Raw genomic sequence first — 15,617 nt, 5'->3', positions numbered from 1 at the left:
AATGCGCATTTGATCTAGCCACGCTAACTTTTTTTTGTACTGCATTTGCAGTATAGTCCTTTTGGTGAAAAGTGTGCGTGTGAGAGAGAAGCCTTCACCCCATCAAATCTGAGCAGATCGGGGCACCGATACGCAGTAAAAATGCATCTCCTTGCTACAGCAACAGAACAAATAAGTGACGGCGAAATATAATTCAAAGACTGTCGAAAGGCTATCAATGTAGAAGCGGAACTCATTATTGGGGACAAAATTGTGCGGGACGCACGACAAGCGATTTTGGCTAACAGCTGCCATGTTTGTTAGGTATCGCCTGCTGTCACAGCACGCGAGTACGACTTTTGCCTCGACAAGTGTGGTCTCCAGCCAGCGGATAATCACAGAGCTATCAACTTCAGTTCCCGATGACGCGTCCTGGTGACTTTTGTCCCCTTCAGTACTACCAATACATTTGTTGCGTCACATATTGTGATCACCTGTGCATTGTTTTAAAGTTATTTTAAGTGCTACGCATGCGAGTCTGGTGACGGTTTTTTACAGAGTTCCTCTGCAAACATAGTAACTCCACTGGGAGTCCCTAAGGGACTGTCAGCTTAGAAATTAACTTTGCGAAGTTATAGATATTTCGTCCTCGAATCAAACTCAGTGTGTGCGCAAGTTTGAGGTGAAGGGACGTCAGCCCCACGACAAGGCTGAACTTATGAGGTCTAGGCCGTCTGTATGTATGCCCGCACTGTCAGGCACCTGTCGACCGCGTCCGTGTCATGGCCAACATCAACGAAGTAACATTTCCGAAGAGCAAATGTAATTTTCATATAGAGTGGAATCTTATTAATTCCTGTTTATTCGAGCAGAGGCTGTGGCTTTAGACAGCAGGTGTGAATAGCAAGTTGGAGAGCACCTTCAGAAACCCTCATTCCATTGATTTGCGATAAAGAAAGCATCACGTGTATCTTTTTCCGGGCTCCAAAGAAAACCGGCGAAATACAAAAAAAAATCACGTCACTAGCGCATTCCCGCGCCACGATTGGGCTGCTCTCAGCCGTGGCTTGAGTGAACGAAATCAGCTGCTGGCAAGGCGCGATGACCTCAATGCTCCGGCAGGCCGATATGTCAACGGTGGTTGCGGCGCCCGCGCGAGCCAGTCTGCAAGCGTGACGGTGCAAGTTGCAGCGAATGCGTCGGGCATTGTTAGCTATGAAACGGCCAAAGGTGACAAACACAAATGCGATGAGTTTTTTTCACCACTGAGAGGCAAATGAAGATAAGCTTGCTTATCTTCATTTGCTTATCTTCGTTATTCGGAGGTCGTGGGTTCGGTTCCCGCCGGCGGCATGTGGTTGTTTTTTTCTTCTGCTTTTCTAATCAATGAGCTTTAAGCGATAGCATATTCAGTAATATTCAAAATTGATCAGTACCACAAAATAAATAAATTAAAATCCCTTGCGTCCCGTGGTTTCTGTGGCTGTTGGCTTTTCTCATAAGTTTAACGCAGCGAGCTGTGGAAAGAAAAAATTATAGGTGTAATGTTAAGAGATCGGAAGCGGGCGGAGTAGGTGAGGGAACAAACGCAGGTTAATGACATCCTAGTCGAAATCAAGAGGAAGAAATCGGCAGGGCATGTAATTGCGAAGGCAAGATAACCGGTGGTCCTTAAGGGTAATGGAGTGGATTCCAGGAGAAGGCAAGCGTAGCAGGGGGTGGCAAAAAGTTAGGTGGGCGGATGAGATAAAGAAGTTTGCGGGGATACGGTGGCCGCAACTGACAAAGGACAGGGCTAATTGGAGAGACACTGGAGAAGCATTTGCCCTGCAGTGGGCGCAGTTAGGATGATTATATATATTATATATATCTCACTGTTGCGACCCAAGCTAGCTCGTCATAAGCAGACTCTTAATTCTGGCTCATGTTAAGTCCAGCTTGTCGTGTAGTTTCTGGAATTCTGTGTCTGGTTTGAGGCGAGTAAGGCTTGTCCAAAGCATTTTATTTGATTTTCCAACAGATGGCAGCACGAGTACTAAATGACCATTTTGGTGCCATTTCCGGAATAAAAATTTTCCGCCAGGGCGTTAAAAGTTTCCGATTGTTGCGCGAAATTCGAGGTTGTTGTCTTCTTCAGGGTTTGAAGCTTTGGAAGTGGGTTTTTCTGCAGAGGACATTGACCGTGCCCTGAAAGCGACGAAACGCTCGCGACACCTGCCTAAAAATTTTCGGCGTTCATTCCCATACTCTGCTGTCCTGTGACGCATCTCAAATAAAATACGGTTTCAAGAGGGCGAAGATTTCGGGATTTTTTTTCCTCTTAAATGTGCTTTGCCACTTAGCTCCAGTCACCTCTTTCATGGAACAGTAAAAAAAAAATTACTGTGTAGAGAGCGTCACGTGGCAATTTCATCCCGTTCTTATAGACAAGCGTCAGGCCGTGACGTCACGGAGATGCGGCGGCGCTGGAGTCAGCAGTGACTTTCTTTGTGTAGGCAAAAGCCAGTACCGTGTGCCTGGGGTATGCCACGCTTGAGCGTTTTTGAACGCATTTTGCAATATTCCGGCGAGCTGTGGTGCGGGTGGTTGAACCACAATGTTGAAGAAAGGCAGCGGCACAAGTTTCCACAAATTTATCGCATTTAGATATGGGCCAAAGCGATGCGCAGCGGCCGTGGAGCGGGAAAAGTTCGGCGACGGATCGGCTGCGCGGCTAGTATTACATTTCTGCATCTAAATATGATAGTTTGCGTCTCTTAATCCGCATGTTTGCTCTTCAGTCGCGCGGCGAACAGTGCAAGAATCAACGTCTGCAGCTTATTCGCGTTCTGTCGGGCTCTCATTATGAGAAGTCTGGACGCGACATTCCATGTGGGTGTGACCGTAAATTGAACGCAGGGGATCGTTTTCAGGTGACAATCACCCGGACTACGTCCCGGCCATCTCTTCGCGCTAAAAAAAAAAGAAAAATAACAGCTGCTGCCAGTCGCCTTCAGCATTCATCGGGCCACTAAGCGCGACGTTTGAAGCAGCACTGTAGTCCGGTAGTAGGAATATACGACGCGTAGTTTTTTTCTCTATTTTCGCTTCCACGAGCTTCAACTTGTACTGAAAGGGGGTTCGCGTACTAGTGAACTCGGCGATACAGTTCACCAAACAGCTGAGCGGACGGCAGCAAAATCACAGTCAGTCTAGACAGCCAGAGAGCTGGAGCCGCGCGCCGGCACTTCGTCGTCAACTTATTCGTCTGCCATCGAGGCAACATGAGGCGTGTTCATCATAGTTCAGGCGCGTTCATTGTAATTCACTACAGTACGTTTTTTCCCCACCTATCCTAGAAAACGATTAAACGTCGCTAAGGTATCAACAAAATCATGCAGTGTTATTTCCAATTTTACCTGAATTTTACAATTACTGGTCAATCAGAATCTGGCGAAAACAGCAAATACCAGACCAAAACCAGTTATCAAGCAGAATAAGGCCTGCAATCAGAATGACTTATAATATTTAGCTCTGCAGAGCAAAATTAAATTCGTTGTAGCTCGAGGTAAACTTCTATCCATTCGCCTAAGCACCTCTCTTAAAGCCAAGCGAATAAAAAATCATTTTTTTCTGACATTGCCAGCGAAGATCACGATTCCATGACTCGTTTAAAGTAACTGCATGGCTTCAGTGTCCAGTAGTGTTCGGCGTTTTCCGCACTGAAGTGGCTGGACGAGAGCAAGGCACATCACAGTTAAAGGTTCGTCATGGGAAAAAGCTGCCTCCCGTCGTCCTTCTTCTTGCACTTAGCGATCGGGTATGCTGTATCGCCCCAAATGTTGAGATTGCAGACCTGTATACCTCGTGCTTTCTCGGTTTCATTTAATAAGTCAACCTAGTCGACCGCCGTAGCCGCGCCGTTGCTGTCAAACATAGGAGCGCGGAAGGAAGCCATGTGCAGCGCTTCGCCAGATAATTCCGTCTGGCGAACAGGTTGAAGAAGTGCTGAAGTGCTCACGGGTCACCAACAGAAATGTTTCTAGCCACAAACGACGCGCACGCTTTGAAATATGCGCGCACGCGAGTTGGTTTCGAAGGCAGCATCGCTTGGCGCGGGGTAGGCATGCTACGTTTTTGCCTACACCCCGCGTCGCTGCCCACCGCAGCGCCACCTTTGTTTACAAACATGACGCTTGTCTATAAGAAAGTCCACCCCACGTGACGTGACGACCCGTGATGGGTTTTATTAGCCAGGATCGAGACCATGACAGCCGCGAGGTGCCGATTTCTTCTTTCCCAGAGGGTGGAAAAGGAAATCCCAGCGATGCACGAAAAATAGGGTGACGTCATCAAGCTGCCGTATGACGCACAAGCCTTGCACCGCCATTTCAGACACTCATATACATGTCGTTGGTCTATGTGTGCCCGCCACTTGCTGACCGCCATCTGGCGCCAGTTTTCCGGACATTCGCGTGCCAAAATTGTGACGCAACCAACCGTTTGTCGTACAGCGTTCCGAGTGATGTACGATTTCTCGTTTTATATAGCTTACATGTGCTAGTCAAGTTGGAGGCCAGCTTGCGGCAGCGTATAGTGACACCGTCATCGATGCAGGCAGTTAAATCGTGATGTATGTTAGAAGAAGCAACGGTCCAAGGTAGTGATGCAAAACTATCAATAGTACTATCGATACTATCGATAGTTGATTCACTATCGAACTATCGATGGTAAAAAAGACTACCGATAGTACTATCGATAGTGCGCTATCGATAGTACTATCGATAGTTAGTACTTTCGTTAGTAGTATCGATAGTACTTTCGATAGTTCTGTTGGTAGTACAATCGATAGCCGTATCGATACCACTTGTTATATATAGGTCTATTAATTCTATAAAATCAGCCACGCGTACCCACTGCATCCTAAACTTGGTTTCCCGAGTGTGTGGTATGGAGGTGGTATTATGAGTATCTGACAGGACTCGCCGATTTTCGCGGCCTACGCGTCACCGAGCTCTGCAGACGTTCGCTACGTAAAGTTGCTGGATAAAATGTTAGCGTGCGAATGTCCTAGTTGCGAAGCATGTGTGCGAAAAGCATTTCTGCAGCCGTTACGTCAGCAAGACGGCGTCTGCTGTGCACGATGGTGTCGTGTAAGCCAGCACAGCTTGTGCGGTTTGTTCTTTCATCGGATGCAGTTCCAGGCATTTTTCCGAACTGTCCCTGTGCATGTTAAAGAACCACAGCTGGTCGAAATTTACCCGGACACCTCCACTACGGCATCCCTCATAGCATGAGTCTCTTAGGACCGTTAATACTCATGAGACCGTGATGCCAATTAGCTATCGCAAATTTTGTGGTTATATCGCTGGCCAACAAATGCATAATATCAATATTGCTACTATCGACAGTAGACTATCGATAATACTATTGATAGTCTATCGATAGTCGCACTGTCGATAGCTTTTTACCGCTGGCCAACAAATGCATAATATCAATATTGCTACTATCGACTGTAGACTATCGATAATACTATTGATAGTCTATCGATAGTAGCACTGTCGATAGCTTTTTACCGCTGACCAACAAATGCATAATATCAATATTGCTACTATCGATAGTATTACTATCGACAGTAGACTATCGATAAGTCTATCGATAGTTTTTTTACACTATCGATAGTCACTTTTCCAATAGACTCAAAAGAAAACATTCGACAGAAGTCTGTCTGGTTGGGAAATTTAATGTTAGGAGAAGGTAAGTGACGCCAACCAAGTAAAATACAGGAAAAACACGACGTTTCGGGACCGGCTCGGCCCCTTCTTCACGGTGTGACTACGGGCGAGCGCAGCTTGGCTTTTTAAGCCCCTGTGTGGAGGACCTGCGGGTCAATGGCCGCAGCCCATGGACGTAGGATGAGGGGAGAGTCCCCAGGGAACGATTAACATTCTCTCGTGTTTGCTGTATGTGCCACGACTCGAGAAGAAGCCTCCTGTATTTTACTGTATTTTACTTGGTTGGCGTCACTTACCTTCTCCTAACTTTTCCAATAGTTTTGCATCTCTAGTTCAAGGACACCTCCGTGGGACACGGGAGTTGACGGGAAGGAAATCAGAGTGAAGTCCCTCTAGATCGACGAGCCGCATTCTCGGCCTTCTGCGTATGCAGGCATCCTAAACAGGTGCCCAGCCTATCGTAGGTGGGTTCCCTTGAAAACGCCTGGCGCATGCGGCGTCCGGAAGTAAGGCCACTGAGGGCGAGCAGTGTCAACTTGATAAAAGCCGCCTTTCTTTGGTGGTTTTAATTGTTCAAATCATGCAAATGGCGCCAGAAACGTGTTTTGGTTGCATTCCCTAACGCGTACGTGTCGACGTTTCACACCGGATTCAAGCAGTAGGAGCTAGGCTTAGGGCCCCGCCGCGGTGGCTCAGTGGTTACGGCGCTCGGCTGCTGACCCGAAAGACGCGGGTTCGATCCCGGCCTCGGCGGCCGAATTTCGATGAAGGCGAAATTCTAGAGGCCCGTGTACTGTGCACGTTAAAGAACCCCAGGTGGTCGAAATTTCCGGAGCCCTTCACTACGGCGTCCCTCATAGCCTGAGTCGCTTTGGGACGTTAAACCGTAAAGGCTGAACTCCCATGTACGCGAAAACTCACGCGACAGCGGCAAGCGACGAGCGACGCCGTCGCGAGAAACGAAATGCCGGTTTCGCGTGTCGTGTTGCTCGGATCTGCACTCACAGAATGTTTCGCTCGTCGCCCGGAAGTTCCTTACGCGATTAGCCAATAGCAGCTGATCCGGCAGCGTACGTCACTGCCGGTAATTTCGCGCGCTTTCTCGAAAGTGCCGCATTTTGAGTTGGCAAGTTTTTTTTCGAGAGCTCGTAGTTACTACACTTGCACTACCATGGCACACGCCCAATCCCAAGGCTTCAATGAGGGGCTCATCGACGCCGTGGAGTGCGGGCTGGTTCTTTGGGACCTGCAGCAAAAAAAAAAAAAAATTATAAGGCGCGCTTCGTTTCAGAAGGGGAAAACAGCGGGGAGAAAACCGCCAAAACCAAAACTCCGCAACCAAGTACCAAAAGTTTACGTAAGCGTTCCGTTAAACAGTCTGTATTCAATGACAAAGCTGTAAACACATTTTATTTCGCATTTTTGTGCCCAAAATTTTAATCCTTGCAAATAATGCGACTCTTGTTATAGGCGCAAACAGCTTCGCGGTGTATTATGCCAGCAACACTGATTAGACAGCGAAAGTGCAGTGCATCACACACCGAGCAACGCAGAAAACGCGACGAATTTGTTCCAAGTCAAGAGACTCCGCTGAGACGGACAACGCCATCTGGCGGAACAAGATGTAACTAAAAAAAATCCCTACGGTTTCCCTTGATTGCTGCGAAATAGCAGTGCATTAGGGAAGCCAAAATTGGTTGCCCCCTCCCCCCGTGTGACACTGAATCCCTCCGCCAGACGTCCACTCTCATTTCGTGCCAGTTAAAAAAAATGCTTTGCATCGAATTGAGAGGATACGAAGAGTGCAAATTCTGCGCGGAAGTCAGAAGTCCGTGTCGCCGCGTGTAATGGATAGTAGCGGTCGGTGAGAGTGAGCGAGCAAGAATATCGACTTCTGCTGGTGTGTACAGTCTTTGTCAAAAGTAACCAGGCTGCATGGTTTTGCTTCTCAGTCGTATATTAAAGCTATTATGCCAGTCCTGAAGCTCTAAATCTCTGTATGGTAAGGAGAACCCGTCTTCACCTTCAAAGAACTTTTCGACCTTGGCGAAAGCCGTAAAGGCTCTACTATACAAATGAGAAGCAAACCATGCAGCCTGGTTACTTTTGACAAACACTGTACTTTGCGTTAAAGCAAAATAGCTGGTTCCTCCTCCATCTGTTCCTTTTTTTTTTTCGCCATGTGTCGCTCGATTTTACCCTCGATTTTGACGCTTCACGTGTGGATGGTCCTCCTAGCCTCCCGTTCTGTCGACACTTCTGTGCTGTCGAGCAACCACGTGAGACCCCGTTCCAGTGGGTGCAGGACGCGGTGTCTTGGGCGCCGCCTTCTTGACGTGTCGGCCAGCCTTGATTCGACAGTTGGCGCGCGTGTCATCAGACTGGGCGCTCGCCGCCGCAGACACGTGGTCCCCGTTTCGCGCGCGCTGGAAAATTTTCTCCCTTTATTCTCAGCCCCGCTCTTCCCTCCGTCTCCTTCCCGGCCGGTGACGTCTTGTTTGTGTTCCCTTCTGCAAAAGGGACGCCGCGGAGCGTTGCCATGGCAACGGCGGCGCGTCTGCGCATGCGCCGGGGCGGTGACGCGCGGCCGCCTCCTCTCCTCCTCCCCTTTTTACTCGACGGCTGTTCTTCCGGGTCGCGAAGGGAATGCGGGAGCGGTATTGGGAGACTGGAAAATGAGGGAGCGGTACGCCTTCTCTCGCCTCACCATCTCTGTTTGTTGTTGATTATTTTGGCTCGGTTTTTGGTGTGGGCCATGATGCCGCTCGCGGCACTGCGGCTGATCGTTAGTGGGCTTATTCCTAAACTTCGTCTGGAGGAAGGCTACTGGAGATAGCATCGTTCTGCTGGTCTCTCCGGTCCTGAACTGTTTTTCTATATGTAAAAAAGAAAGGCACGATACAACTCTGGTAGCGTAGAGCTTTGACGCATCCTTATAGGGCTAATCTGGGCATGACCTTTGCAAATGAATATAGTCTTCATTGGGAGAGGGGGGGGGGGGGGGGGGGGCAATATGTTTAGTAAAGTATGCAGAAAATTAAAGGGTAGTGCTGTCGAAACAGGCGATTGGTTGCTGCCAGTCAGCTTGTGCAGATTTTTTTTTTCTTGAAATAACACAAAATGTTTTATAATTACTAGATGGGGCAATTATACCTTTTCCCAGAGCCTGTTAAAATAATGTGACAGAAACACGAGTCGTTAGCAGATGAATGACGATTTGCATGACAGATGTGACAGCTGCTGCCATAACTCATTTGGTAAGCAACTGTACGTGACATGCAGCATGCAAAAGCTTTGAGTGGAGATGCCACAAGTGCATGTAGTTGTCTTCTCGAATTTTTGAAGAAATTATCTTTTGTCCAAAAACAATCGCACATCTGCTTTCCACTCCACTCAGCACCACAACAAAAGTAACGTTTCATTGTGCCTTTCTTGTTTTCAGTAACTGTTGACTTTTTCAAATATCCGCCTGGAGGAGGTAATGATTTTGTCGAGTCATTAAAGAAACAGCCATAAACTGTATATTTATAGGGTGTTGCTCTGACACCTAACATTAGTCACCTGCTACACCTGATTGGTGGAATCCGCTAACTTTGTCAACACATTCTTGAATATTTACGCTGTCTCCTGGTCCCTACTCTCCATCGACACAGGTTGCAGCGGTCCTGAAGCTGGCCCCTATGTCTGGACACGCCGAGAACACAAGCCTTCGACAAGCAATAATTTGGAGAAAGGCAAGTGATGTCTTACTATGTTCGTACTTAAGAAGGGGTGAAAAAGAGTCGGTCCGTATTGATTCTCGGTTCAATTTCAAATTGATCCCTTTCCTTTACACTTTCCTGCATGTGCACAGCAGCCAAATGACCTCTGGATTTATTATTCAAGCAAGAAGGAGTTTTAAGCTGCGTGGATTTTTGGTGATACTGTGTAGTCGTAAACCCAACTTCGCGTTTTATCGAGGTGTAATCACATTGCGCCATGTGCATAAAGGAAGCTCTTAGAGTGGAGTAGAATTGGAACGAGAGAAACAGTAGCAGCTATTAACATCCACCTGAACACAGCCAAACGACTACACTAAGTGTAGCGCTTCTTCAGATATTTGTGCTGAACAGATATTCCTTCTGGTGCCACCGACGATGTACGATGACAATCTTAACTGGTAACGTCAGCGTTTCTCGCATCTTCGTCCCGCTGTGAAAGGAGACAGTGCATTTGGGGGTCAACGTTGCCATTATTAGAGCTGTTGATCGCTCTCAGTCTAGCGGTTCCCTTTGTATGCAAAGTAAGTGGCGTATAAAGGCCACCACGGCGTGGGAACGCAAAACCGCTTCGCTTCCTCGCGAGCCGTTCAGTCTCCCGATAGGAACCCGCCAAAGGCGCGCTGGCGGGGGATAACGGGTTGGGGTTGGGTGCTGGGGGTTAGGGAGGGAATCTCGCGTATTACAAGGGTGCACTGTTGGTGTTCGGCCTCCTACAGGCTCTGTATCGGCAGGCGGGGGAGCGCTTGGCAATGCGGTTGCCCCTGGCAACCGACCTGGCTGTCTCCCCCCTCCTCCTATCCCGTCTTCCCCAGCCTCTTCCTCATCCGAGAAGAAATTGGGAAGGGAAACGACCTTTCACAACGCTCTGCCGGCCGCGGGACTGACGGGGCTCTCGCCCGAAAACTTGACCAGTCCTCCCCCTCCCTCCGTGGACATCGCGCCCTATATATCGGCGTCTCTCTCGAGTCGGCAGTGGCGGCGTTGTGGTCGTGGCGGTTCTGTGGCGTCCCGTTGGTCGCCATGGTTACGCGGTAGCCACGGCAACCAGCGGGTAGTGGCGAAAGGAAGGCCAGGAGGAGTAGTCTATAGAGGGGACCAGAGCGAATCGCTTGGGGAGGCTGCCAAAGTGGCGTGTTTATTTTTATTTAATTTTTTTTGTCACCCTCTGGCCAAAGAGACAACGGCTTCGGCGGGTCTCGCGACAGCCCGCTTACGTCGAAACTCGGAAACCGTGCTGCCGTAGACGCAGATTTCAGGACATGTGGCAAAGCGATACATGTGTCCCCTCTTGCCCCCTTTCCATTACACGCACTTTTTCATTTTGGTCTTATCGTCTTCTGGCACGATGCGTGGATATCGGTGTGCGATAACCTTGGTAACTTCATCTAGTGAAAATGTGGAATGACAGTTTGATTACAGCACCTCGCGGTGTCAGTGTAATATGCTGCGAAATTTGACATTCTGTTGAGGGCATGAACGAAAACTGTCAGCATTTGTACAGCTTTTCTTTTTAAAGTAAAAAAGCCCAAGGAGCCCTGAAAGTCCTGTGTTTTGGAGTGGTGAGGATGAAAGTTCCTCTCACTTTATGGCAATGCATAACGAACCACACGGCTTGGCCTAGAAGGAACTCTTAACACCTTTTTTCGTACGTGATGTGCTGGGCGCCTTCTCCTCTTTGTCTCATTTTGCTCGCGAACCGGGCAGTGGGCCGGGAGGAACTGTTTATTGTACTCTGGTTGTGGCGGTTTCCTTCCTCCTGCCTTCCCATCTTCTTCTTAAGCCTATCTATAAGACGTTTTCGTTGGCCTCCTCTTCTGCCATCGCTCGTGCCGCCCGTGCGCGCGTCGTTTCGCGGTAGCGGGTTGTTTGTGGTCCACTATCTGCCGCTGGCGTATGCCAAACCGAGTGCAGCGCCGTCGCTATCGGTGAGTTTGCCGAGTGGCTGCTCTCGCCGAGGAAAAACGAGCGCTAGCAGAGACTTTCTCTTGGCCGATGACGCGGCAGAATCGCCCGTTCTTGCTCTTCTGGGGTCGGGCTGCTCGGAAACCGCCATCGTGAAAAGCGGAGCGCTCCAATGTGTCGCGGTGTATCCAACGCAGATGCAGTTCAGGAGAGATCGTCTAGAGCACTGCAGGGCAACCTTTTCTCCCAGCAAACCAAAAACGTCTCAGAGAGGTTTTTGGTTAGACGTCTCTGAGAGGTTTTTGGTTAGACGTCTCTGAGAGGTTTTTGGCTTGCTGGGCTGTGCCTGGATTGCCCTACGCTCGGATACAACTCAAGTGCGAAGCGGCTTTTCTCTGTCAAAGGACCCCCCCCCCCCCCCTTCCAGCTATTGGCGTCGGCCGATTCTCATGACCCTGCTAGCGTGACAATGCAATCGCTTTCTTCTGCCACTCCCTGCATTGTCTTGCTAGCCAGGGTCATGAGGATCGGCCGACACCATTAGCTGGAAGGGGGTCCTTTGACAGGGAAAAGCCGCTTCGCTCTTGAGTTGTATCCGACTAGTTTCAAATTCAAATTCTTTATTTCTGCCTTGTAAAGGTACAGACAGCGGAGGCGCAGAAAAAGCTGAGAGACAGCTTGACTAAGCCGCAGCCCCCTTTCGCCTTTCCAGCAAACCAAAAACCTCTCAGAGACGTCTCGCTAGACGTCTCTGAGAGGTTTTTGGTTTGCTGGGTCCTGGTTGCTGTGGAGTCTGGCTTTGTCAAATGCCCAGTGCGCAGCCTTCGACGCGTTATTAAAAAAAAAAGAAAGAAACTAGTGGCGTTACTACATCGGGGGTGGGGGAATTTAAAAAAAAAATGCCGACGATTACGTTACTTCCTAATGCGAAATTTGAGCACAGCTCATCAGCTGTTTTAGGTTGAGGCAAAGAATTCGGGCAAGACATGTAATGTACAATTATAGATAACTTGTTATTTTTCGCACATACTCCTTCTTCAAGAAACGCTCCACCTACAGTTTTGATTGTCATGAAGGAAGCTTTGTGGTCGGAGAAATAGATGGATATATGCTCGACTTGCTGCACCAAATGGCACCAATGCCTAGTTCTCAAAGACGGGGTCTACGCAAGTATTTCGCGAGTTTGTCACAGCCGTGGGAGGAGGCGTTACGAGCGTGAGGAACGGGATGTTCTCCCGCATAAGTGGTAAGTAATTCCTTGCAGTCCCGAGGGCGTCAGGTGGAAGTTAATGGTTGATCGCGAGAGTTCGCTCATCGTTGTCAGCGCTAACACATGCAGCCCACGTCTCTCTCTCTCTCTCTCATCACCCCACGCGGCGCATTATGTAACTGAAACAGCCGGCAGTAGCGTAGGCCAGCGAGGATATGCGTCCCAAAGCTTCACTTTGGGCAATGATTGGTTTGGTTTATTGGGGTTTAACGTCCCGAAGAAACTCAGGCTATGAGGGACGCCGTAGTGAAAGGCTCCGGAAATTTCGACCACACTGACATCGCACAGCACACGGGCCTCTAGAATTTCGCCTCCATCGAAATTCGGCCGCCGCGGCCGGGATCGAACCCGCGTATTTCGGGTCACAGATACCGTTGCATTCCACTTCTCATCTTTCACCGCAGTGGCGGAATCTCTCTGTAACGGGCGCCGATGTGGAGTGGGGTAGGTAGGTAGCAGTGTGAGGTCTGAGAGTAGGGAGGGGGGTAGTACAAACGCGTTGACTGAAAAGAGACCTCCCCGCACTGAGCCCAGGCTGCCTCTCGTCTCTCTCTCTAGCGGCGCACGCACGCGTTCCCATGACAACAGTGCCGCGACGCGCTATGCACGTGGGTTCTCGCGCGCTGCGAGCTTCGGCGGGACGAGGGCGCTCGCCGCGCTCTCTTTTTTTTATTCCCCCCCGTTTCTCTGCCCTCCCCTCCCGCGCAAGGACGGGACGCGCTCGGCGTTCGTCTGCTCGCCGTTGTTGTGGTGGCTACCGTGCGTGTGTGTCTTCATGAGATTTCTTTTTCGCGACACAGCCGAGCGTTTTCCGCCGTGGCTTCGAGGATCTTTGTCCATCTCGGGTGGAGTGTAGGTAGGTGAGCAGCGGCGATCCGAGGCGGCGAAGTGCGTGCGCGGGGTTGGCGGGCTGGCTGGCTGGCTTGGATCGCATGCCCCCCACCACTTATTTTTTTTTTTTCTTTATCCAAGAGGTGTGCCTTCCTTCTCCTGGGTGACGCTCGACTCCGTTGCTAAGGGCAGCGCGCCGCTACCTCATGGCCGTTGTTGAAAAACACGCTTCCTCTGCTGGCTGTCCAGAATAATCGGGCGCGCGCATAGCACCGCTGTTGAGAGGCGTTGCGGTTTCTTTTTCTTTTCACGCTATAGCCCGTATCGCTCGCGCTTCTCGTCGCCTGGTCCTCGCCTGCGTTTTGGAAGCTGTCATTTATGATAGCCCTGTCGCGCGAACGTGCCCGGTGTCGCGGGGGTGAATTATCGCCGGCGCGGCGGTTTCTGTTGTTGGGTTGCCTAAGTAATGGTTTGTTTCCGTGCTGGAGAACCCCGGTCTCCAAGCGCCCCCCCCCCCTCCTTCCACCACTGCTCGGGAGCCGTCCTCGTGTTTAATTTTCGAGTTTTCTTCTCCTCCCCACTATTCGCACAATCTTAAACTGCTTAACTGCACATTTTCCCGCTTCCGCTATGTGTGCTTTAAGTTTTCCTTATTTGGCTTCTCATCTAATTGCTGTTTTTCCTGAACCTTGTCAGCGTCAGCTTGTGGGTTATGTGCTGATATCTAATTGTGTTCTCAGTTTTTATGGCCAGTTAGTGGGAGCATTGTGCTGCGATCTTCTGGTCTGTCGTGTCAGCTAGAGTGTGTGCATCATGCGAGGTGATGAGTTTTTCCAAGACGTGGCAAGCAGGCTTTTTATATCAGCCAAGCTTCAGTTCACACCTGTATCCAAAAGCCATGTAGAGAAAAGCCATCATGTACTCTTTCACATGCTGTCTCTACACGTTGTCCGATATGTTGCGGCAAGAGCTGTCACGGTGAGATGTGTGGATTGTTGCATGTCTCGCATCAGATAAGCGAGTTGCATAGTGAATGTTTTGCTCCACGGACGAGTGGCCATTGACTATTCTAAGCTGGGCACAGGCAAACAAGTACAGCCCGTATGGTGCTGTGCCACGCACAAGCCTGTACGCAGAAAACCCCAAGTATCCACAGCAGTGCTTAGTGTTTGAGCTTATGCTAATAAGTGCTGGTAAGCAGACAGTTGTCATCTTCAGGGGTGGAAGTGCTGCGCCAATTGCGCCATGCTGTGCCAATTTGATCTCCTGCGCCAAGCTGCGCCCAAACTGCAATTTACTCCCATTGCAAGTATACAGAGCCAAAGTTAGCCGAGTGTTATTGTCGGCTGGGCAACACTGGGTGCTCGTGACGAAACGGACGCAACCGCATTCGCATCGACAGTTGGGTTCGCTCGTGGTGTGGTCCCTTCTCGTGGCGGTCAGCGCGGCTGTCACCAAAGACTTGTGCAAGCATGAGTAAAAGTACTGTTAACTATTATCGGTAATATAACACTAGTGTGGCCGGTATTGGGAAATGACCTCACATAGCAAGCTGTAATTATTGTGCGGACGAGGTACCAGGTTCACTCGCATAATTTGTGCACTTTTTTCAGTAATTTAGGGCTGCTAAAAGAGATGTGGAGATTTCGTGAAACACGTTATAAAAAAAAAAAACTCTATAAAGGGCGTAACGCGCATATATGCCCTACATTATTGCGACCCCACACTTGCACCCCTCGCTGTCGACGCAACCTCCGTACCCGCGGGATGTCATGACGCCGCGTGCGCTGCTCTAAGCAATAAACGCGCAACGATACAATCACAGAGCCAGCAGTCAGGAGCCAGAGGCGATAAACGACGCTAAAACGGCGTCCTCGCGATGGACCCGGCTGACTAACGGCAAACCGAATCGCTGTTGTTTAGGATTTCAGACACCTTGTCGTGGAAAACAGCCGCCAGCGCGAGTGGGCCGGGTCAGAGCCATAATACACGGCTCTGGGCTGGGTAAACAGCGCGCGAATATAATTTTCTTTACCAGAGCTAATTTAACAAACGAATTACGAACACCTTATACGTGGAGCTGCCAGGGAATGGACACCGGGCTGTTGTGCTAGCACCTCGCACGCAGTTGACATTGCTTTGGCTTGGCCTGGCCAGTTA

At 49.7% G+C, this 15,617-nt stretch overlaps 1 protein-coding gene across 1 annotated transcript in view; it reads left to right on the top strand.

Annotated features, from left to right (window-relative positions):
• Positions 1-15,617, top strand: part of LOC149332776 (uncharacterized) — a 65,102-nt gene that overhangs the window by 5,403 nt on the left and 44,082 nt on the right. The window contains exon 2 of the mRNA XM_089558358.1: positions 9,347-9,427. The gene's annotated coding sequence lies outside the window, so the exon portion shown is untranslated. The remainder of the gene's footprint in view (positions 1-9,346; positions 9,428-15,617) is intronic.

This window comes from Amblyomma mixtum, chromosome 8 (assembly GCF_055824585.1).
Source record: "Amblyomma mixtum isolate Tamu chromosome 8, ASM5582458v1, whole genome shotgun sequence".
In the NCBI taxonomy this organism is placed as follows: Eukaryota; Metazoa; Arthropoda; class Arachnida; order Ixodida; family Ixodidae; genus Amblyomma; species Amblyomma mixtum.
Note: the sequence above shows the minus strand (reverse complement) of the source record. Positions and strands in the feature narration are given on the sequence as shown.